Source organism: Calliphora vicina, chromosome 3 (genome assembly GCF_958450345.1).
Source record: "Calliphora vicina chromosome 3, idCalVici1.1, whole genome shotgun sequence".
In the NCBI taxonomy this organism is placed as follows: Eukaryota; Metazoa; Arthropoda; class Insecta; order Diptera; family Calliphoridae; genus Calliphora; species Calliphora vicina.
The window spans coordinates 1,389,107-1,414,268 of NC_088782.1; the positions used below are offsets into that span (position 1 = coordinate 1,389,107).

The 25,162-nt window shown below is 27.4% G+C and overlaps 1 protein-coding gene and 2 non-coding genes across 3 annotated transcripts in view; 1 reads left to right on the top strand and 2 right to left on the bottom strand.

The window, feature by feature from the left end:
• Positions 1–16,467, bottom strand: part of GV1 — a 51,064-nt gene extending 34,597 nt beyond the window's left edge. The window contains exon 1 of the mRNA XM_065503797.1: positions 16,387–16,467. The gene's annotated coding sequence lies outside the window, so the exon portion shown is untranslated. The remainder of the gene's footprint in view (positions 1–16,386) is intronic.
• A 3,740-nt stretch (positions 16,468–20,207) lies between these two features.
• LOC135956110 (U1 spliceosomal RNA) lies at positions 20,208–20,373 on the top strand. The gene has a single exon (XR_010576350.1). It is a non-coding gene; the product is annotated as a U1 spliceosomal RNA (small nuclear RNA).
• Positions 20,374–22,235: 1,862 nt separating this feature from the next.
• On the bottom strand, positions 22,236–22,401 carry LOC135956119 (U1 spliceosomal RNA). The gene has a single exon (XR_010576359.1). It is a non-coding gene; the product is annotated as a U1 spliceosomal RNA (small nuclear RNA).
• Between the last annotated feature and the right edge of the window lie 2,761 nt (positions 22,402–25,162).

Genomic DNA, 25,162 nt, shown 5'->3' on the forward strand with positions numbered 1-25,162 from the left:
TTACGATACTTGTTTAACTGTTAATAAAATTACTATTGAATTTCATAAAATGCAAAATAACGTAACATCACTTTTCATAAGTTTATAGGAGAAGCAAAAAACGATATAAAAAATTAAAACTACTGGAGATATTGAAACAAAATTTTCAAATCTGAATTACAATGACTCTAGAAATATATTTTATGAAAAAAGCAAATTTTTTCATAGCTCTTTTTCAAAGCGGCTTACGTTTTTTTGAATTGTTATTTTCTGAAACAAAAAAACGTATCGTCAATATAAATTTTTATGAAAAAATAAAAACTTAAATAAAAATATTATTTTTATTTTAAATAAAAGCAGTTTATATATGGGGCATTTCATGTCAAGTGAACCAACTTTTGAAATCGATGTCTTCCGATCGGGAAGAGCACCAAGGTTAGCTCTATTGGATAGTAACTCAGACACAATTTTTCAACAACATCGGTCGAGAACTCTCTGAGTTATAGGGGGTAAAATTTTGACAATTTGGTCAAACAGGGGTTTTTTCTTATCCATGTAACTTATTACCTATTGTTCTTAGCAAAATGTGTCCCAAATAGTATAGATAGCTATTTCTTCGATCTTTCGAAAAAAAATATTTATAAAAAAAAATAAAAAATGTTTAATATTTTTTTTCCGAAATCAAAAACTTTTTTGACTTTTTTTTAAAATTTTTTTCTCTTTTTTTTTTTTTTTTTTTTTTTTTTTCTTAAAATAAAGTTTAGATATTTTCCTTGAACACCTACTTGGTCGCTTAGTGGGATGCGAGTGGGATATCTATCAAAATAAATATTTTGTAACTCAAAACATAAAATTTTTGACTTTTTTTGCAAAATCAAAAACTTTGTTGACTTTTTTTTTCAAAATGGACCCTTTTTTAATCTTTTTTTTTAGGTCAAACAAAAGCTTAGATATTATCCTTGAAGACCCTTTTGGTCGCTTAGTGGGATGCGAGTGGGATATCTATCAAAATAAATATTTTTTAACTCAAGACTTACAATTTTTGACTTTTTTTTTTGCAAATACGATTTTTTTTCCAAATGGGCCCTTTTTTTAAAATTTTTTTTGTAGTCAAAAGAAAGCTTAGGTCCATTCCTTTAAGATATTTTTAGTCCCTTAGTGGGATGCGAGTAGGATATCTATCAAAATAAATATTTTGTAACGCAAGACATAAAATTTTTTAATTTTTTTTTTGCAAAATCAAAATTTTTTTCCAATATGGGCCCTTTTTTAATTTTTTTTTTTTTGCTCAAAAGAAAGCCTAGGTCCATTCCTTTAAGATATTTTTAGTCCCTTAGTGGGATGCGAGTGGGATATCTATCAAAATAAATGTTTTAACACAAAAATTGTATGTCTTGAGTTACAAAACATTTATTTTGATATATATCCCACTCGCATCCCACTAAGCGATCAAAACCATCTTAAAGGAATAGGCCTAAGCTTTCTTTATAGCAAAAAAAAAAATTACAAAAAGGGCCCATTTTAAAAAAAACTCAAAAAAGTTTTTGATTTTGCCAAAAAATCAAAAATTGTATATCTTGAGTTACAAAATATTTATTTTGATAGATATCCCACTCGTATCCCACTAAGGGACCTAAAATATCTTAAAGGAATGGACCTAAGCTTTCTTTTGACTAAAAAAAAAAATTTTAAAAAAGGGCCCATTTTGAAAAAAAAATTCGAATTTGCAAAAAAAAAGTCAATAATTGAATGTCTTGAGTTACAACATTTTTATTTTAATAGATATCCTACTCACATCTTCCTAAGTGACAAAATAGGTCTTAAAGGAAAAGACCTAAGCTTTCTTTTGAGCAAAAAAAATTTTTAAAAAAAAGTCCCATATTGGAAAAAAATTTCGATTTTGCAAAAAAAAAATTAAAAAATTGTATGTCTTGCGTTACAAAATATTTATTTTGATAGATATCCCACTCGCATCCCACTAAGGGACCAAAAGGGTCTTCAAGGATAATATCTAAGCTTTTGTTTGACCTAAAAAAAAAGATTAAAAAAGGGTCCATTTTGAAAAAAAAAAGTCAACAAAGTTTTTGATTTTGCAAAAAAAGTCAAAAATTTTATGTTTTGAGTTACAAAATATTTATTTTGATAGATATCCCACTCGCATCCCACTAAGCGACCAAGTAGGTGTTCAAGGAAAATATCTAAACTTTATTTTAAGAAAAAAAAAAATAAAAAAAAATAGCGTATTTTAAAAAAAAGTCAAAAAAGTTTTTGATTTCGGAAAAAAAATATTAAAAATTTTTTATTTTTTTTTTTAAATATTTTTTTTCGAAAGATCGAAGAAATAGCTATCTATACTATTTGGAACACATTTTGCTAAGAACAATAGGTAATAAGTTACATGGATAAGAAAAAACCCCTGTTTGACCAAATTGTCAAAATTTTACCCCCTATAACTCAGAGAGTTCTCGACCGATGTTGTTGAAAAATTGTGTCTGAGTTACTATCCAATAGAGCTAACCTTGGTGCAAATTTCATCCCGATCGGAAGACATCGATTTCAAAAGTTGGTTCACTTGACATGAAATCCCCCATATGTATCTACACAAATTTCGCTCAAAATAAGTTTTATATATATAAAATTCATGTCAAAAAATTTTATTATGATCGGTCCATAATTATTCATAGCTCCCATATAAGACCCGCTTCCGAAAATCACTTTAAAGTGAATAAATCTTATAAAAATTATGGTATACATACAAAATTCATGATAAATAACTTTCATATAGACACAAATCACACGACCTAATTTCATGGTGATCGGTCCATAATTGGATTTGTAATCCAGTTATTGAGCAAAAAGGGTGAAAAATTGGTTAAAAAAATTTAAAAATGGGCATTTTTGCGATTTTTAAGGCACTGGGTGCACCTTTTTCGGGTAGGTATGTCCGTACTTTTTTTCTACTATTCAATATCTACAACTTTGCTTCAGCCACAAAAGAGATATTCCGTACGGTATTTATATCATTAAATTATTACGGCAGCCAACTTGACAAAACTAATGATGCAGAAGTTCTTATTTTTGGGGCTACTTTCACGTGCAATTGTCAGAATTGAGTCCCAAAATCATGTGTTGTACTGTGTTATGTAGTGAATCGTACTGAATAATAAAATCAATTTCGAATTTTTTAATGATACGTTGTTTAGCATTTTAGGTGTTGATATGTACTACAATAATTAACATATTGAGTGCCGTCGTACAAGTTAAAACTATATTTGTAAATAATAAAGTGTTAAGAAACTTGAAAAACGTTAGGTTCATGTAAAGATACCATTTCTCAAAATTGTTCTTCTACAGTTTTTAGCTGGTATTTCTATGTTATTTTTTAAACTTTTCAGAGTGTTTGATATTTATTTCGAAGATATTTCTATAAAATGTTTCGAAACAAAAATTTGTTCACCTTCTCCATGAGATAAATCAAAGCTAGAAAATACATTTTGAGAAATGGTAAATTAAACATTTTCGTTGGGAACATCATCGACTTGGTTTCATACAAATTGTATATTGCAATCTACAAATAACGATTTAATTATAACCTAATTACACACATGTACATTAGGTTTTCTCTAATATTATTGGACTTTTTCGTTTTTCAGTGCTCCAAAGTTATAACATTTTCAAAATCGAAAAACGTTTATTGAAGTTTCAAGTTTGGTCAATCTGGTGTTAAAAGTTGTACAAGACATATATTTAATGATGATGAAATTAGTTTAGAGCTTGAGAGTACTAAAAATCTAAAAAACTCGAATATAAGTGCCACCCTAATGTACATACGAGGGTGGGTCAACAAGTTTCTTGACTTTTTGAATTTCCCGCCTTTTTACTGAAAAGGCGACAATGCTCAAGTCAACAAGCATTTGTTGTTATTTGACTCCATTCATGGAAAATTATTTTCAAAAACATATTTAACTTTTGACAATTAGGGCAAGTTCTATGGTAAAGTAAAATTTTCCTATGGTGGAAAAATTTCATAATTATATTTTGACTTCAATAAATTGACAATTGACAATTCTCTAGAAAATCGGAAATACTTAAGAACAAATTATTTGTTTTTCACTCTTTATTGATATATTTTTATTTTATTGAAGATTTAAAAATGAAATTAGAAAGAAATATATAGCTTAGTTTTGTATATTTTATTTATTTTATGTTTGTCAAATATTTCTGGTCCCGTTTCACACACGCCCTTAAAAATAGTTTTCTATGGAAAATGAAAATATAAAAACTAATTTTGAAATTTGTTATCAGGAATCCCGCAATTCCCAAAAAAGTTTTGAAAAATACCAAAAATGGAATTTTTTGTTTTTTTGTCTGCATAATATCCATACCAGGGTTATCGAAACCGACTATTTTTGCCCTAAAGTTGAATTTTACATACAAATTTTTCAAATATTTTTTCATTTAAAATATTTTACGTAGAGTTAGATTTTCAAAAAGTATAAATTCCTTAACAAAATTTTAGAAATTTTCCACAGTATTTACTTACATCAGATGCTACCAGTTTGATTAAATCTGTTACTAAGAATACCAAATACTTGTGTCAAAATAAATATATTTAAAAATTAACTGCGCTTTAGGCCCTAATTTTGTAAATCACGTCACCAAAGTGATATTTATATGGAAAGCAAAAACAAAATTTCAAAAATTTTAAAAAATTGTTTTTGTGTTATATACAAAATTTTCAAATTATGAAAGGCAAATCAACGTTTGAATTTTGGTGCGTTTGTTCTGTTAAGAATTTGTATATAAAACAAAAACAAATTTTTAAAATTTTTGAAATTTTGTTTTTGCTTTCCATATAAATATCACTTTGGTGACGTGATTTACAAAATTAGGGCCTTAATTTAAATGTTATGCAATGTATTTTAAATTTTTGTTTTTTTAATATTAGTTTAGTAATGAAAAGTCGGAATTAAATGTAATTTGATTACTTGTTTTTGTTAATAAAAAACTGTTTAGGTAGTTGTATTTTTACCGGTTTTATTTGAAATACCCTTTATATATCCTCAAACACTGTAAAATATTTAAAAAACTACTAAATTTGTTAAAATTAAATCAAATGAAAAAAATTATATAATTTGTCTTTTGTTAATTTAACTGAATTTTAAATTGTCAAGAAAAATCTATTTTTTTTTTCTTTAACGTCAAGAAAAATCAAGCTTTTTTCCGAATAAAAAATCCATCCTATTCTCCGGATTTAGCCCATGGTGACTATTTCTTGTTTCCAAACCTGAAGAATTGGCTCGTCTGACTCAAAGAACTCAAAGACTATGTTGAAAAAAAAAATGATTTTTTATCCAAAACTATGTGTTTCATTAAGAAAGTCACGCCCTCGTACATACCAACGTTAATGAATTGTGAAGGGCTTAAACAGTCAGTTGGTTTATTAAGAATGTTGGTGAGACTAAACAACTGAAATATGGTAGATAAGTACTACACCATTTCCAATTGTATTTCAGAATTTTCCAATTGTATTTCAGAAATTTCCATTTGTATTTCAGAAAATTCTAATAGCAATACAAAAGAAAATTTCTGAAATACAAATAGAAATTTCTGAAATACAATTGGAAAATTTTGAAATACAATTAGAAACTTTTTAAGTATAAATTAAAAATTCTGAAATACAAATGGAAATTTCTGAAATACAATTGGAAAATTCTGAAATACAATTGGAAATTTCTGAAATACAATTAGAAATTTCTGAAATATAAATGGAAATTTCTGAAATATAATTGGAAAATTCTGAAATATAATTGGAATATTCTGAAATATAATTGGAAAATTCTGAAATATAATTGGAAATTTTTGAAATTCAATTGGAATTTTCTGAAATATAATTAGAAATTTCTGAAATACAATTGGAAATGGTGTAGTACATGCGATAAATTACATCTAATTTAAGTAAAACAAGTTAGAAAGCTATATTCGGCTGTGCCCAATCTTATTTACCCTTCACCAAATTATATTTTAAAATAAAAAATTTTAAATATTTTCAGGAAATTTTTTTTTTTTTATTTTCGTTTAACTTTTTTGTTAATGAAATGTTTTTATTTTAATTTTTGAAAAAAAAAATTAAATTAATTAAAAGTGAAAAAATTTTTTTGGTCGAAAAAAAAAATCGGGTTAAAAAATATTTGTCTGGATTTTGACCCATGGTATGTTCGACTTACTATGGCTTTATATATGTACGTCGTTGAAATATCTACATTAGATAACCATATTGTCTACATTAATGACTTAGTAATCCATATATACATAGATATAAAATAGGTAAAAAATCGAGGTTGTCGTGGTTTTTGTGGCGATTTTCTCGATTTTAAATAGTAGGCGAACCGGCTCAATAGCGGATATATTGATGCATAAATTATGTACTTATGTAAGTTATTTGGGGCCTACGAAAAGTTGATTTCAACATACAGACGGACATGAGAACATTGATATATCGACTCTGCTATCTATAACGATCCAGAATATACATATATATATTGTGGGATCGCAAATGAAAAATGTACCCTTGTCACTCATGGTGAAAGGTATAAAAAAATGTTGCCGAATTTTGTTTAAATGTTAAATGCAATTTGAAAATATCACAACAGTTCCCGTTTAAAGTTCCTAATGAAACTCCCTGACAATTATATACATACATATCACTAGCCAATAAACCTAAATCTTGCAACAACAAAATACATATAAACTTTTCATTGTAAATCAGTGTATTTTGTTGATGGGTCAACTATAAAACTCTGGAGAGATTAAATACTTTTTTACTCTAAGTTGCGCCTCTTGTTCTACTATAAGCTTAAAGGAATCTCTACAAATATTAGTTTTTTTAAAAGAGAAAACGCGTAAAATTTACTAACTGGGTTTCCCCCAGTAATGGTTTAGGCCCTGGATAGGAAATACATGTTTGAATTTTTTAAAACCAAAGCTTTAAAATGTAAATTTATCATTTTAATGCAATTTTTCAAATTATTTAATTTAAATGTACATATTTCGAACTATAATTTTTCACCATTTAAACCACTAAATCAAATGTCACAATAATATTTCTAAAACATAAAATATCTCTCCATTTATTTGGAAAAAAAGTCAACTGTAACAAAAGGTGATAATTAAAACAGACAAATGCTTTCAAAAAATATTCCTTATATGCAAAAAATAAATAGGTGTTTGAAAAAAAAAATGTGGCTTTAGATTTTGAAATGCTTAGAGACCAAAAATAAACAGTTCGCAAAAAAATCTAATAAACAAAATTAAACGAAACTAAACTATATAAATTTCATGTTTAAATGAAATAAATTAATTTAATTGTTTGATTTTGTGTGTTTTTTGTTTTTTTTTTTTGTTTGTTCATTTCATTTACTGATCACAATTCTCATCAAGCACGAATTTATTTATAACAATTTTATTACAATCAATTAGACGCACAGAGAGTTGGTTAATGTGGCTGGTTAGTTGGTTTGTGGTAATAACAACCAACAAGAGTGATTAAATGGCAAAAATATACCGCAGCAACAAGAAATGACCTAGTCACACCTTTATGACGTTTTTACTTTATTTTTTTTATTTAATTTTATTATAAAAATCAACGAAAAAATACACAAAAATGACTACTGCCCATAGTTGAGCCGTTTAAATGCGGCTTTAAGTAAACTAGTGTTTATTTATGGTAGAAAATTTTATTACAAATTTTTTTAATTTTTTTTGGAGAAAAAATCAAAACATACTATGTTGTGGTAAACTTGGCAACAACTATGGATAAAAATCGAATAACTAAAACAAATATTAAGCTAAATACTTGTGTACTCTACTATTTAGTAGTTGCCGTAAAATATACTCATGAAAATTTAATGAATTTCGCAAAACTCCAAGAAACACTGCTAAAGAAATACTTAAAAACGCAGTAAAATCCGACTTACAAGACATTTTAATGTCAACTATATTAAATAATGGTCAAATTATGCAAAAGAACTCTTGGCTTCGTGGGAAGTGGTAGGTAGGCGGGCAGGCAGGCAGGCCACTGCAATCAATGGACGTGTATAAAAAAATCAAACAAATTGAATTAAATTAAACTTGAATTAAGTTTTTCAAACATTTAAATCATTGATAAATTATGACCATTAAACGTGTTTCAAATAATTGTTATTTAATCTATTAAGCTTGAACGCTCAAAATACGATTAGTTAAATAAATTAAATCAATTTTAAAGTTGTACTTCTTCTTTTCGTCAATTTTTAAATTTTCTTAACAACTTTTAGTTGATTAAAACTTTTTGAAATTGCATTCTATTGCTTTACTAAATTACTAAACAACTAACTATTTATTGAAGAATATTGTTATCTAATGAGAAACCAGAAGCTTTTTAGAATAATGCTGCATGCCTACCTACAGAAGTTTAGAAATTATATTGGAACTACACAGAGAAAACAGATTCGTGATAGCAACCGAATTTATTACCAATCGAATGATACGATTGCGTTTATAGAATTTTTCGGTTCTATCAACAGAAAGTTAGTTGATAAAGAAGAATTTCGATTGAAACAACCAAACTTTTGTTACCCCTTCCAAAATTGTGTAGACACAACTGTAAAATTCGGTCACTGAGGTAGAAACATTCGATTGGCAACAAATTCGGTTGCTATAGGGTTCTTAATTTTCCTCACTATTTCCATTTCCCGGAAAATAAAATAATTTTGTCCAAATGATTTTTGTTGAAACTAGGGTTTTTATACCAATTTCCCGGGAATTTTGCCAACTTTTCACTACCCGATTCCTGTATTTTTAGTCGGGAATCCCGGGAATTAAAAACTGACGAAAATACATAGAAAACAAGTTATAATCTGTTTTTTTTTCACCAAAAAACAGTGAAAAGTTTTTTTTACAGTTTTTTTGCTTATATCTTGGCAATAATGACCGCTTATTACACTATGCAACAAATGAAGACTTTTGGAAAAACACAAGATCATGACAGTATAGGTTCTACTCTACTACTAAAGGGTAGTAAACCCTATACTCAGTTTCTCCATTTTGATGACCGATTTTTATGGGCCCCCAAAGTTTCTGAAAATCAGTAGGGCCTCTAAAAAAGGTGTCATCAGTTTTTGGTTAACAGCTAACTCAGACTTTGTAATACGGCTTAACTTTATATGGCAATAAAATAGCTAAGAGTCCGCCAAATAAATTTTGTTAAATTTTGTTTCCAAAATATAGCTTTTTCGTGAACTTTTGTTGAAAAAATATAGGAAGTAAAATTTTTTTTTTTTAATTTTTTTAAAATAACTTCCAGGAACTCCTAATTTTTCAATAACAATATTTTGCAAAGTTGTAGCTACGGTAAATCTGAATAACTCTTGATTTCATTTATGCCATCTATCAGTTTTTACGTGATTTATTTAATATAACTTAATTTATTTAAGATAGCGTCTAATAATACAATATTAAACAAAAAATGTTTTTATTTTGCTTTTGTAAATTTTTTTGATTGAAGAAATTATTTCAAAAAAATACATATTTGAAAATCATTTTTTTTTTTTTTAAGATAGAGGGTTTTGCATTCAGAAAAATTATTTGTGTAAGATAGAGAAATAACAAAAATAAATATATAACAGCAAAAAGAAACATCTGTGTTATAAAATTCACACCATACATGAGGGCTGTTTTACTGAACATTTTACCATCAAAAAATAATTTTCGTGAAAATCAAAGATAGAGGGTTTTTAATATAGGCACTCGATATAAGTTGTTAAAAACAAAAAGCGTGTTCAAAATATACCCCATCTATTGTAAATCCCATACTGTTCCCAGTATCGAAAAAAATCTGTTTGGCATGGATATAACAAGATTGACAACAAATCACAACGAATCTGTTTTTTCTGTGCAGATGTGCAGGTTGGCTACCGATTCAAAACGATTAAAAGCTTATTTTATTCTGATTCTATATTAAAAATACTTTAAAGGTCATAAGCATTTCGATTTTTTTTTAGATTTCTGATTTCGAAATTGGAAAATATAAAAAATTGGCCACAAATAAAACTAAAAATATTTGTTTAAGAATCCTCATGATTTAGAGATTATTTTAACAGCTTTAAAAAATTTTCAAACCTAAGTTCGAATTTTCGAACATAATAGCATTGTCATCAGATTTATGCCTGGCCTAGAACAGGTCTATGCATTCGATATACCCATTTTCAGCCTATTCGGGTTACGAGAACTGGTTCAAAATACATACAATTAAGAAACAATCAAGTTAATAAAAGCTTTTAAAAATGTTTTAAAAGTTCAGCTCACAGTTACGGAAATATGTTGAGTGATATTGATATTTATTGGATATTATTCCCTTAGATACAAGTTTGAAAATGGAATTTAAAAAATATTGTAATAGAACATATCTGTCAAGAAAGGATTTTTTACTTTCAATCTTTTTAGAAACATAATTCTGTATAGTTTATGATTTCTTTATAACTAATGGTGTTTTCTTTTCTGACTCAAAATGTTGCCTATATATTTTGTACCATTTATTAAATGTTACCCATACCCTCATAATGTGTTGCATTTTTAACGATCACAATAAAACAAAATCATTACCATTTATGTAATTTTCTTTTATGTATCTTCTAAATATTAAAAAACTATAATTTTTGCTTACATAAAAAGTGGTGCATTTCTAACCCTTTGATAAAATTGAGGGTGAAACATGTAGCATATATTCAGGATTTTACGGTAACATTATTAGAAAAGAACACGACCAAACTACATTTTTTTTAAGAAAAGAACACAAAAAATGGTAAAATGCAGAATAAGTGCATCATTTATGCCAGAAAAGAAAACACCATAAATGCTAAAATTCAGTTTCACTTAGGTAACTCTTAGTACATAACCTAATCTATGGGAGGCGCTGAAATCTAATAACCATGAGTTGTTGACAAAATGCTGAAACTGTACCTAAAAATGCATTATTAAAATTTTCAGCTGGCAACTCACAAATATTTTAAACTATTTAATTGCTAAATAAATGAAAGCTTTCCAAAAATTCATAAACCTCTAAAAGAAAACAAAAGCACACATACAGAAAACTGTTTTAAAAGTTTTAAAAATCATTAAACTGCGAACTACTTTCAACTGCTTGTGACTTTTCAACACATTTCACCCACCAACAAAAAAAAAAAGAAAAAGAATGGGGGTTACAATGGTTTAACCTAAAATTAACAATAATTACTTTTTTGTTGTTAATATTTATTGCAGATAAATTTCAGTCAACCATTACCAAAACCCCACCAAACCGCACACAAACACTCATTCATTCATTCCGATGACTGGCATGTCTGAGGTCTGTCGTCAGCTTTAAACTTTGCATAAGGTGCGATAGTGGTACATGAAACATTTGCTTCTTTTTCCAATGAATTGCTGCTCATCAGAAAACCACAAAATCCCTTAAATTTTATTTTATTTTTTTTTTAAACAATATGTATTACTTATCTGTCAAGACTTTCATTGTTTGGTCGTTTAAATAAGAGACATTTTCTTATTTAATTTTTCTTTGTATTTTTGCAACAATATCATAAATTTCAAGATCACTTGTTTATGATAAAATGTCACACTCACAAAATGTACATTAACTTTATTATTATTATTATTTTTAAATGTAAGTATTTTTGGTTTTGTTTTAGTCTTAATTTAATTTTTTGTTTGTTTGTTTTATTTTTTATTTTATTATTTAAGTGGTTGCAATTACACCACCTCATATCATACATTGTAACACGAGTACGAGTACAAATTTTGCATGACTTTTTTGTTTAATTTTATTTCTTTTTTTGCGTTTTATTTATTTAAGTAGTTTTAAAAATAACTTCAAATGACAATTTTAACCGCATAATAAATTTTTAGATTTGATGATTATTTGTGGTAGATAAATAATTCTTTGGCTATAAAAGGAATAAAAAGAAACAGGTCTTTTGAAATAATACCTGTAGATTTATTTATTTATTTATTTGTGTGATCAAATAATCGAGATAAATAATATTTTTTTTAATATTTTAATTGTGAAAGAAATTTGTTTTATTTCGACATGAATTAATTTCCTGTTAGTTTTTAAAACAGGACAAAAATTAAAAAAAATATTTGTGTATTGAAAACGTTCTAAATTTATTCAACGTACAATATAAATTTATTCAACGTATTGGCCATTGTTAGCAATGACTTTTTGAAATCTTTCTGACTACATATGGATTCCGAGCCAAAAGAACTGCTCATATTTTGAAGCCAAGAACGAACCAAGCCACTATCGGATACACTGTTCTGAAGTGAAGCCCAGTCCGACTACTAAAAAAAATAGTAGTCGGACTGGGCTCGGTCTGGACTATAAAGCGGGTGATGCAAAACTTCCCAACCACTTCATTCTAAATAGTTTTAACAGGTATTGCAACAAGTGGCCGAGCATTATCATGATGGAATATTACGGTTTCATATCTGGCAGCATATTCTGCTCGTTTTTCTGCCAAAGCTCTCTCCAAAAATAAATCATTTGGGTTCGATACAGGTTCCCTGCGATGTGACCATTTTACTACCACCAAACACAGATAATTACCTTAGCGCAATGAATATTTGGCTTTGGTGTCGATCCATTTTTGATCGCAAGTAATGATTCGGTGCAAAAATTGTTTTCTTTTATAGCGTTCAAGCATAATTTCGGACATGAAAAATTGTCTTTCAAGGTCTCTCGGCTTCAATTCGTACGTTACCCAATTTCCGTATTTTTGGACGAATCCAAACCTTATGAAATTGCTGTTTGAGTAGCTCCCAATGATTTCGCAAGCTCTTGTTCAGTTTGAGAGCAATCTTCATGGAGATTTCATGGTCTTCAACCTTTTAAGCTTGGATTTTGCGTTCTTTGTCTTCCGTGACTTAACCGCACAAAACATTTCTCGTACGTTGTAACCGATGAAATATATTCACCATAAGCTTTGGTGAGCAATCGATGTGCTTCAGCGGCACTTTTTTCAAATTAAAGAAGTAAAGCAAAACTTCTTGCATATGACGCCATTTTCGAAGTAAAAACAAGTAAGAAAGTATGGTTGGTCAAGTCCGACCATATAATACCCTACACTAAGTAAAAGAGCAAAAACATTTTTCTTTTAAAATTTCAATAATTTATATTTTGAGTGATTTTCGGAAGTGGACCTTATATGGGGGCTATGACCAATTATGGACCGATCACCATGAAATTAGGTCGTGTGATTTGTGTCTATATGAAAGTTTACTATGTTGAATTTTGTGAGTATACCAAAATTTTTAAGCGATTTATGCACGTTAAAGTGATTTTCGGAAGCTGGTCTATATGGGAGCTTTGACTAATTATGGACCGATCGTAACAAAATTTGGTGACATGAATTTTGTATATATAAAACTTATTTGGAGCGCAATTTGTGGAGATACATTTATAAATTAAACATTTATGACCGATAAAGTCCAATTTCGGAAGGACATTTGTATGGGGGCTAGGTGAAATAATGGTCCGATTTCAGCCAGTTTCAATAGGCTTGGTCCTTGGGCCGAAAAATTAAATTGCGACCTGTACTCTGCGCACAAGGTTTACATGGACAGCCAGCAAGCCGACCAGACGGACGGACGGACATCGTTTAATCGACTCAGAAAGTGATTCTAAGTCGGTCGGTATACTAATATTTTTGGGCGTTACAAACATCTGCACAAACGCATAATACCCTCCCCACTATGGTGTATGGTGTAGGGTATAAAAACTTTCTTTACACTATAATGTTCAATAACTAAATGAGAATACTTGATAATTTCAAAATTACATATAAGTTATTAAAAACCACGTTCAAAAGATACGGCATCTATTGTAAATCCCGTATTTTTAAGTCATGACAAAATATTTCAGAGTTTTCCATTGTATTTCAGAATTTTTAAATTCTACTTCAGAATTTCTGAATTTTTCAATTGTATCTCACAAATTTCTGTTCGTAATTTGCAAATTTTCTAATTGTAATTAGAAATTTCTGAAATACAAATTACAAATGGAAAATTTAAAAACAATTGGAAAATTCCCAAAATTTTGGAATTTTTAAATTGTGGTAAGAAACTTCTAAATTATAATAAAAAATTGCTAAAATTCAATTTGTCAAACACAAATACAACAACCCATATGTTTGATACAACAACAAAATACATTGACTAGCAACTAGTATTTTGTTGTTGCAAGAGTTAGGTTTTTGACAACAGACTTAGGTTTTTGAAAATTACGTCTCGTCTCTATGTTACCCTATGATCTACACCATTTCCAATTGTATTTCAGAAAATTCCATTTGAATTTCAGAATTTTCTAATTGAATTTCAGAATTTTCTAATTGAATTTCTGAAATGTCCAATTATATTTCAGAGTTTTCTAATTGAAATTGAATGGAAAATTCTGAAATATAATTGGAAATTTCTGAAATACAATTGCAAATGGTGTAAAATTTAAAATTACCTTATTACTGAACTTTATCATTAAATATCCTCTTTTTTAACAGATTCTAGTTTAGCATGTTTGATAAATCAATTGTAAATATTGTTATTATCAGATAGCACTTAAAATGAAATTGATGTTTTGTTTCAAATCATTATATCGTACATCCAGTTCAAAAGTGACACAACTCAAAATTTTAATTTTTCAGAAATCGCAAAAATATACCAATTGAAACATAATGAAGGACATAACTATTTTTTTAGTAACACGTAACAATAAGGAAATTCACTGATATTTTTTTAAAGATAAACAAGGGTATTGTGCATAGTTTAAGCATATAAACCAGAAAAAATAATTTTGAGTTGGGTGCGCGATATATTTAAGAGAACAATTTCCTATTCAAAACTCGAATAGGCATTAACAAAATTCATTATAAAGAAATGATTATAAATTAATGCCCAAAGTGCCACTTAATATTTTTAAGCGATTATTACCATTGTGTAGTGTATTTATAAAGTAGCTATAAATAGAAATAATAAATAAAATTTGCAATAAATTTTAACTTATTTTTTTTAATATAAATTTATTAAATTAAATGTGTACTGTTGTTACATTAAATTATAAAAAAGTACTGGAAGTAATGGAAATTATTTAGTGCTCAAAAGTATTGTTATTTCACATCACTATTTAGTAGGGTATTCAATCGATTAACCGTTAATCGGTTAACCGATTAATTTTGGACGGTTAACTGTTCGAATAATTTAAAATTGCCGATTTTCAAATAACAAATAAACAGATTAATTTGTCTCGGTTAACCGATTAACCGAAATTCCTTTTTTTTTGCACTTTAACATATTTTTTTGTATTTTTTTTCTGTTTTAATTCAAATACAAATTTATATAGACGAAACTTTTTTTTCGATTAACTTAACGAAACTATTAAAAGTATTCAAAATCTAAAACAATCCATAAAGGATTCCAATGGTATAACAAAGGATTTTATATATATTGGATATATCATGCTTTCGATTTCTCCAACATCTACAATCAGCGAGAGAGTTTTTTTCAAGTAATGTTTTATTCTAAAAAGAATATTTAAATTATATTCTTTTTTTAAAAGATGATTTCTGAAAATCTCACTAAAATCATGAAAAAATCACATGTGTATACATACAAAATGTATCTCAAATACCATATTTGCTATTATTTTTGGTTGAATTGTTATGTTTTTTATGTTTTTGTACACAAAATTCGTTGTTGTATTTTCAATTTAAAATTAAAATACAAATTATTCGGTTAATCGAATAATTTTAAATTAACCGATTATTAACCGATTAAATCCAAACCCCGATTAATTATTTGCTCGATTAACCGATTAAAACAGAACCCCGATTAATTGAATACCCTACTATTTAGTATTTATAATATAAATAAATATATATTTGTAATGGCTAAAAAATAATAATAATTTATAGAATAAAATTTGTTTATATTTCACTATTAAAAAATTTTGAATTTAAAATTGTTCAGTTATGTTGGAAATTATTTAAATTTTTTTAATGTTTTGTATTTACTACTAATTTGTTTTGCTACTAATTCGTTATAGAAAAAATTCTATATTAGCAGTTAAGTATTAAAAAACAGTTCCTTAGAATTTATATTCGTAAAAAATGTATTTGTTTTTTTATTAAGAACACACAAAACAATTTTATTTTCTTAATTAATTGGCATCAAAAATAAAGCTTTTAGAATTATTGCTGTTTATATATCATTGTTTTTATCTGTTATTTGTTGGAATTTTTAAATTATTTTATTTAAACAAATATTTATTTTTAATTCTTATGTTTTAGATAAAATCGTTCTTTAAAAAATTGTTATTATTCTTACAATTATTGCACTAAAATTGATTTATTAAATGCGTTCAAGAAAAAACCGCTTAAACGTGACAGAACACTTTGAAGACACGAGCCACACTGAATTTGCCAAATGCAAACGATTCAACACAAAGTCTTTTTTCGAAACATTACTTTAAAAATCACAAACAAGATAAAATAAAAATAAAAACAACAACGACAACCAAAATAAAGTCACAAACAATACTGGCTAAAACAAAATAAACAAAATACGAAATACTACTCGTAATAAATATGAAATGGAAAAAATATAAATAAATAAATAAAAGAAAGAAAAAAAAAGCTAAGCTAAGATAAGCAACAAACAAACAAACAAACAATTCAATGAAGAGAGAAAAAGTTCGAAAAGAGCCGGGTTTTGTTGTTATTGTGTTGCGTAGTATTTATAGAGTAATCGTTACTCAGTAATGTAAACATACATTACAACTGAATTACATACATAAATACACATGGTATAGAAAAGCAAAGAGAGAGAATAAATAAATGTAAACATTGTAACTAGTTTTCAAGTTATGGTAAATGATGTTTTTGTGTTGCCTCAACATTTTACAACTTACAAGAAATGTTTAGCAGCATTTGTTAGTAAACAAATTAGCATAAAATTAATGGTTGTTTATTAATCTTTATGTAAATTCTGTTGATGAATGTTTTTATTAAGCATCTTAGGTGTTTAAAAAATTGTCACGGAAGGGCATAATATAAACAAAATATCGTTAAATTGCTTTATTAAAGTTAACACTTTTTCTGTCTTACTTCTGTTTTTTATTTTATTTTATGGATGATGCCAGTTCAATAATACCATTAAACATGTTATTTGTTATTTCTTTTGTTTACACGCTTTTACACCAAATACGTGTGATGTAAATTTTTATTTAAAAATAAATTTTTGAATAATTTTCATAACAAACTTACAATTTTTTATTATTGTTTTACATCCAACTTTACATTTTTTTTTTTTTTGCTTTATTTAATATGTATTATTTAAAGCAAATATAATTGACATTTCTAAAAATAAAGCGTTTAATACTGATGCAAAATATGTACATATATTGTTTTCCTTAAAGTCAATTAAAAACAACACAACTCGTAACACAAACGTATCAGACAAAGTGCGCACAAATTGCTGTTTTAAACGAAAATTAGCATACTATAAAATTAATTTTATTTACAAAATCGAAACTATACAAATTTAATTCAACACAAACAAACTGTATCAATTGTAATTTTTTTTATTGAATTGACTCAACTCATTAATCATTTTCATACGCACTTTATATTTATTTTTATTTGTTAAAATCTAGTCACAGGATTTCGTTGAAACCAACCTTAACCCAAAAGAAAAAAGAATATTGTGCAGTTGTCAGCACTTGTATTGTTTATATTAAAATCGAACTGTTTGTAACTCAAAGTGTTTCTTTAATTCATTCATTCAAAAAATGTTTAAATTAAATAAAAATGGTCATTTATTATTTCCATTGTGTATTGTTGCATGTGATGTGTTGATAAGTTTGGAATTGTTTTATATTATGAGAGCTGTGTTTTACTAGAAAACAAAATACTACCTTAAAATGCGTAAATTAAATTTGTTTTTTGTTGTTTAGTCTGTCGTCAGGGTTAAAGACAAGAAGCCATAGTTTTATAATCATGCGTGTACTTTTAGAGATACAAAACTATAAACCTGGCCAACAGTGCACTGCAGTGGTTAGTTTTAATTTATATTTTGTTTAATTTTTTTATGCTATATCATATTGAGATTTTAATGAATCGATTAATGTCTGTTTTTGAGCTTTTGTTACACTTTAATTGATTTATTTATGTTTCTTTCAAGGTTAATTGCTTTAAAATACAGTTTATGTTTGCAGTATAAGTTTTGCTTGTTAAAAATTAAACAGCTACATGGCGCCTGAAAACCAGAACAATTAATCGTATTAGGAAGAGATTTTGAAATATTAACAAGCTTAATTTTTGTTCATTTTGAATCCTTTGTTTCAAATTCAAACACCAAATAAAAACTGCAATAAACGGAAAAAGTTCAATGTTTAAACACAAACGTATTTTTTATTGTAAAACAAAAGACTTTAGAAACAATCCAATTTACACTTACTTGAGGAACGAGGTTTATGTCTACCGTCTTTTGTTTTCTAATGAACTTGTGATTAGAAGAGTATTGCAATAAATCAAACAAATAATTGATAACAAACTTTTTTGTGGTAATAGTATTTTATTAATTTGGGAAAAAAAATAATAATTAATATGCTTAGGAAGGAAGTAAATGTAACAAACCAATGTTATAATAATAATGCTATTATACAAATTTAGGCGATCGTTTTTTATACCAACAAAGCGTCATATGCAGGAAATTTTGCTTTACTTCTTTAATTTGAAAAAGTGCAGCTGAAGCACACCGATTGCTCACCAAAGCTGATGGTAATGTGTTCCATCGGTTTCAACCAGCCAGATCAGCAAAAATAGTTTGAAGACCAAGAATTGGAGGCATTACTCCATGAAGATTGTTGCCACACTCATCAAGAGCTTGCAAAATCATTGGAAGCTAATCAATTTGCGAGCAGCATCATTCATTCAAAAGCAGGAAAATTGGATACCATGCGAATAGAAACCGAGAGAACTTGAAGGACGATTTTCCATGTCTGAAATTATACTTGAAAGCTATAAAAGAAAATCAGTTTTGGATCCATTACGATAACCCGAAGAGTAAGAGATCGTAGGTGAAGCATATAATATGCTGCCAGACATGAAACCGTAAAATTCGGCCACATGTTAAAATACCTTTTAAAAACTATATAGAATGAAGTGGTTGGGAAGTTTTACCTCACCCGCTTTATAGAGCAGATAGTGCCCCGTCCATCTACTATTTTTTGCGATCGATGCAGGACGATCTCTCTGGTATAGGCTTCTATTTGAAACAAGTATTCGATATTCGCCTGATTCGTTCTTGACCATCAAAGATGAATAGTTCTTTCGGCTCGGAATCCATATGTTGCCAGAAAGATTGAAAAAAGCCATAGCTAACAATGGCCAATACCCTTAGACAGGCCAATCGGATAACAAGAACCGGAAATCTATTGAAAGTTGTAAAATTGGGTAAATAGTGGTCCTTTTTGATTTCTAATTCTCTAGGCGATAATACTTTTTTCAAAGAAAGCAAAACAAGTACCATTATTTACCCAATTTTACAATTCTGTAATATGGTACTTGTTTTCCGATTATCCGTGATTCCACTTAATTTATGCAATAGTTTGTTTTAGCTAATAACGAATAAAGGGCATGTCTAATGTGCATATTATGTCGTAGATTTGCTGTCAAAAAGTATTCTGTTGTTCATTGAGCTAGTTCCGAATCGTCCAATTTATTTCACGCTAAGAAAAACTTACATCCTCTTTATAACTTAGCAGCATTATATCAAAAAGGACTAAAACATTAATAAAAATATAAACTCAGAAAATAATGAATTCGAACTCATCGCCTTACGTTTTGTAGTCAAACATCTTAACCACTAGGCTACACACATATGTATGTATCTCTTAATCTTTCCGCCATATGCTTCAACAATATGTAGCAAAGGACCATCAGCCACGTAAAGCATTACATGTGTACATCAAAGTGATAGTTTTTATTTTCGAATTTCTATTGCTTTCACTTACCTACTTGTGATAGATACTTTGGTGGTGTTTTCTTTCTACCACCACATTCTATAACCATTATATTCTTTACAATAATTCTCATTTAGTTTGAATTAAAAGTGATATAAGTAGTTTAGTTTTTGGTGAGAAAGGCATACTTACCTGGCGTAGGGGTTATCCGTGATCATGAAGGCGGTTCCCCCGGAGTGAGGCTTGATCATTGCACTTACGATTGAGTTGACCTCCGCGATTATTCCTAATGTGAATAACTCGTGCGTAAAATTTTTGGTAGCCGGGAATGGCGTTCGCGCCGTCCCGACATTATATAATACATTTCAAGATCTCTATTAGTTAGTACATTTTTCTAGATAAAGATTTGCTATAAATTCTTTGAAAATAAATTTTAATATTTTTCTTAACACATATTGCGCGGAATTTTATACTTCAAGATAAATTTTATGTCAGATTATTATTATGAAATTAGTTCTTAATCGCAAAATAGTAAAATAATTTTAAATTTAAAATATATTTTCATGTAATTTTTCTATTTTACACAATTATTTTTACTGAATGTGTAAATTCCTCTACATGAATTAAATTTGATACTTTTTAAGATTATTTGAAAAAAAAAATATTTATATGTATATTTTTTTCATTGAATGAATTTTTTGAAAACAAAGTGGATGGACATAATAATAATTATCTTTTAAATGCATCTTAAATCAAAAAAATTACACCCCCCATGTTCTTTTTTTATATTTTAAATAAAAATTTAAATATCCAAAGAATTCGTATGTCTTTACCGAATATGTTCAAAGTCGGAAGACCCAGTGTTAAAAACTTGTGTTCTTTGATGGAACTCATGATATGTATACCAAATATGTACGTATTCATAATTTCAGTAAACAAAAAATTTTATAATGAAATGCTAATGAAAATAATGAATAAATTTTGATTTCCTTCAAATATGCCTTTGTGCGTTTTCTAATTGGACAAATACATCCTTAACCTTGATTAAGTTTATATAAACTTGAAATCATTGGCTTTGGCTTCAATTTAAAGACAAAGGAAATTAAATTGATCGTACATCAATTTGGCAGTACAATAAAACATAACACAAAGGCAAATAAATCAATAATATTATTTGTATAACATATTGGCAATAATTAATTATTTATACAAAGAATATTTCCGCACAAAAACCAACAACGCATTTAATTAATTTAACAGCAATTAAAACCGTGAAAAATTAAGAATGAAATTGAACCACAATCATAGCTGCCAGATTTGACGATTTTTGATTTCAAAAATAGCAATTTGACGATTTCTTTCTCGAAAATTACGATTTTCTGCATTATGAAATTATGGTATTATTTTATGAAATAGTTAAAGAATTTTCTCATTTTGTTGGTGAATATGAAAAGCAATATTTAGATTTTGAATTTTGTCAATTAAAATTTTTAGATTTTAAATCAATTTTTGTAAATAAATTACTGAAATAAAACGGGGAAAATTCTAATGCAACTTTTTCTATTTTGACAAAATTTGTTCAGAATATAACCCTCCGGCGGGTGAGAAGGTCCTGGACTTTGTACTTCGAATAAAGGCAACTTCTCCTCAACCGTCGGAGGGATAATGACATTACCCCATTCAATTGAAGCCGCCAAGCTTGAATTTATGCTTTAATCTCAGGCATTATTACCTTCCGAATGGACCACCTACAGCGCGGTGCTATATTTTAATGAAATTATCTTTAAAAAGTAATGTCAGAGATGTTCTTTCGGGTCATAATAAAGATTTAGACATTAAATTCTATATTATGTGTGTTATTTAAAATTAAAAAATCTTCTGAATGAAACCTTAATTATAGGTAATCGAATTGAGCTTATTTTCTTTATTTTTTTATTTTAGTGATCCCTTATTTATAAACTTCAATTTTAAGAAATTTTGATAAATGTGATGTTTTCGTTCACTTTTAAAATAGAAATTTAAAATTCCTGTTAGAAAATCTTGACCTTTTTAATTTTCCGATTTTTTTGATCCGTCGTCTCAGATTTATCATTTTGTTCAGTGAAAATGCATTAAAGATTTTGGGAAAAAATTAATTGTTCAAGAATTTATAGCAAATCTGAGTTTAGACAAATTTCATGACAAATAGGAATCTTGAAATGTATTATATAATGTCGGGACGGCGCGAACGCCATTCCCGGCTACCAAAAATTTTACGCACGAGTTATTCACATTAGGAATAATCGCGGAGGTCAACTCAATCGTAAGTGCAATGATCAAGCCTCACTCCGGGGGAACCGCCTTCATGATCACGGATAACCCCTACGCCAGGTAAGTATGATTTTCTCACCAAAAACTAAACTACTTATATCACTTTTAATTCAAACTAAATGAGAATTATTGTGAAAAAAAGAATACAATGTGGGGAGAAATGGCTGTTCGTACAAACTGTTGAAGATAATATAATAAAACAGTATACAAAAACATAAAACCACCACCAAAATGTGTTATTTTCTTTCTGTTTATTTTTATTTATTTTCTTACTACTAACATATCGCACTTGATCAACAAGAGGGTATTAACTCAAAATTTTAAAATTTTCAGTAGATGATAAAAACAGTTTGTTGTTACATTTTAAGATAATTTGAAAATCTGAATACATAATAGTATATAAATTCCATTTAAAAATATAATTACATTGTTTTTCTTTTAAATTTTTCCAATTATTGCAAAAAAAATCTGTTTTTTGAGTTAATACCATTATTCTGAAAAAATGTGAACAATTTTATTATAAAAAGAGTCACATTTCGAATTAAAATCATAAAGTAAAACAAATTTTATCAACAAAACAGTATCAACTCAAAATACAACCAAATATAAATAAAACAATTTGATTATTTTTAACTGGAATAAAGGCTCAACTCAAAATAATACCTTTTATATGAAAATATACGATGCATTTATATTTCAACTTTTGTATTAAATCAAAATAATACCTTTCTGTTGTATAAAACTAGTCACTACATTATCACGAAAATGGTCTCAAATGTTGTTTTCGAGATGAAAGAGTAATCGGAATACGTCGAAATTTGTACAGTAGATAGATATTGATGTTGTTAGTTGATTTCATGAAAAAAGTGAAATTTTCAAAATTTTGAGTTAATACCCTCTTGTTGATCAAGTGCGATATGTAGATAATTACCATGGCAGAACAAGCAAGGTACAATTATTAGAAAGTGTGTTCTCGATTATACATTCCCTATAACGCCAAACAAAAGAAAATGAAAAAATATAAAAAGGAAATGTCTAAAAAAAATTAAATTTTTATTACAAAAAATCAATTTAATTTAAACCATTTATAATTGAAGAAAGACTATATTTTTAAAATAAGTGTATACGAATTTGAATTAAAATGTTAAAAATTAAAAAAAATTAAGTGATTGAATATATAATTTGACGTTTTAAGGGTGAACATTGGAAACTCTCTCTAATAATTGTACCTGGTAACTGATTGTACCATGGATAATTACTAAAATATTATAACAAATACATATGTATATTTTTTTGGACAAAATAGTTTTTATTATTTTAAAAAAAATAATTAAAACTATTTCGTCCAAAAAAATTTTCTTTAAAAAAAAAAATAAAATCAAGTTTATGGTTAAATAAATACATAAATGTACTATAAGGGTACTCATTTAAACGCTTAAGTTTCCCATTTGTGCAAATGGGCAAATTTGCGCGACATGTTTCATGAACCCACCTTTTCAATTTTGTGCAAGTTTATACAGAAAATTTATATTTGTCAAATAAAAATACATAAATTCAACAAAAGCTTTAATAATTTTTTTTTCAAATTGTATAAATTTTAGTTTTAAAATGTTGAATGAAAGTTAAATCTTTGGAACAAACGGTGGTATACATAGTTTGGAGGACTTTGTTTATGTTCTAGCTGTTGGTTAATGTTTTCATACACAATGTCATTTAATACAATCATTCTGTTCCAAAGTTACACAATTTTCACATGCACAAAATTTTTATATTTTATTTGATTTTTATTTCTTATAAATAAAAGTAAACAAAAGCAGCTGATTCATCAAATGCACAATAAATTCAAGTTTGCGAGTCTAAATTGTCGCGCAAACTTATCGGAGTTGTGCAAACGAATTTCCATACATTTTTTGACATTTCATTTGCGAGAGTGTAAAAATGCACAGATTGCACAGTTTGCGAGGCTTTTAAGCGTTTACATGAGGACCCTTTATGTATAAGTAAATATATGTATGTAAATTAATAAGTATTTCCATAATTATCAATAATATTTCTATAGTAATCAATCTTTTTTTATTTAATTAATACCAGTATTAAAAAGAAATAAAAACAACCCAACCCGCCTTGTTTAAAAGAAACTTAAATAAAATGCAACTGTTTTTTTTTAGTAAATTACTATTTGAAATTAGTTATAAAAGAAATAAAATGTATCTAATGTGTTTAGATAAATGCATACATATTTCAAATTAAAATGAAATAAAATATATTTAATTATATGGATTTATTTTAGATAAACTTATAATTTTAATAATTAAATTTTGTATCTTATATAAAATAAAACATTTAATGTATGTACGTATCATATCAATTAACAAGATTTTTACATTCGATAATGGACAATTAAAATATTGATAGACCGGGTATTGTGGATGAATGTAAGTGGATTTAAAATAAATATATTGAATGAAACATACATATGTATATTCAAATAAAACTAAATTAAAAAGAATAGTTGAAGTCAAAAGTTATAATAGCTGTTCACAAAACTTGTCTAAGTAGCTTAAGGTAATCACTGGCTTTTAAAAGAATTAATTCTTTGTTTTTAACACCATAGATTTGGTTGTATTCACACGGAGAAAACAGATTCATGATAGCAACCGAATTTGTTGCTAATCTAATGATTCTACCATAGTGAAATAATTTTACAGGTGTGTCTACGAAATTTTGGAAGGGGTAACAAAATTTTCGTTGCTTCAACCGAAATTCTTCTTTATCAACTGACTTTCTGTTGATAGAACCGAAAAATACTATGTGTGCAACCGAATCATT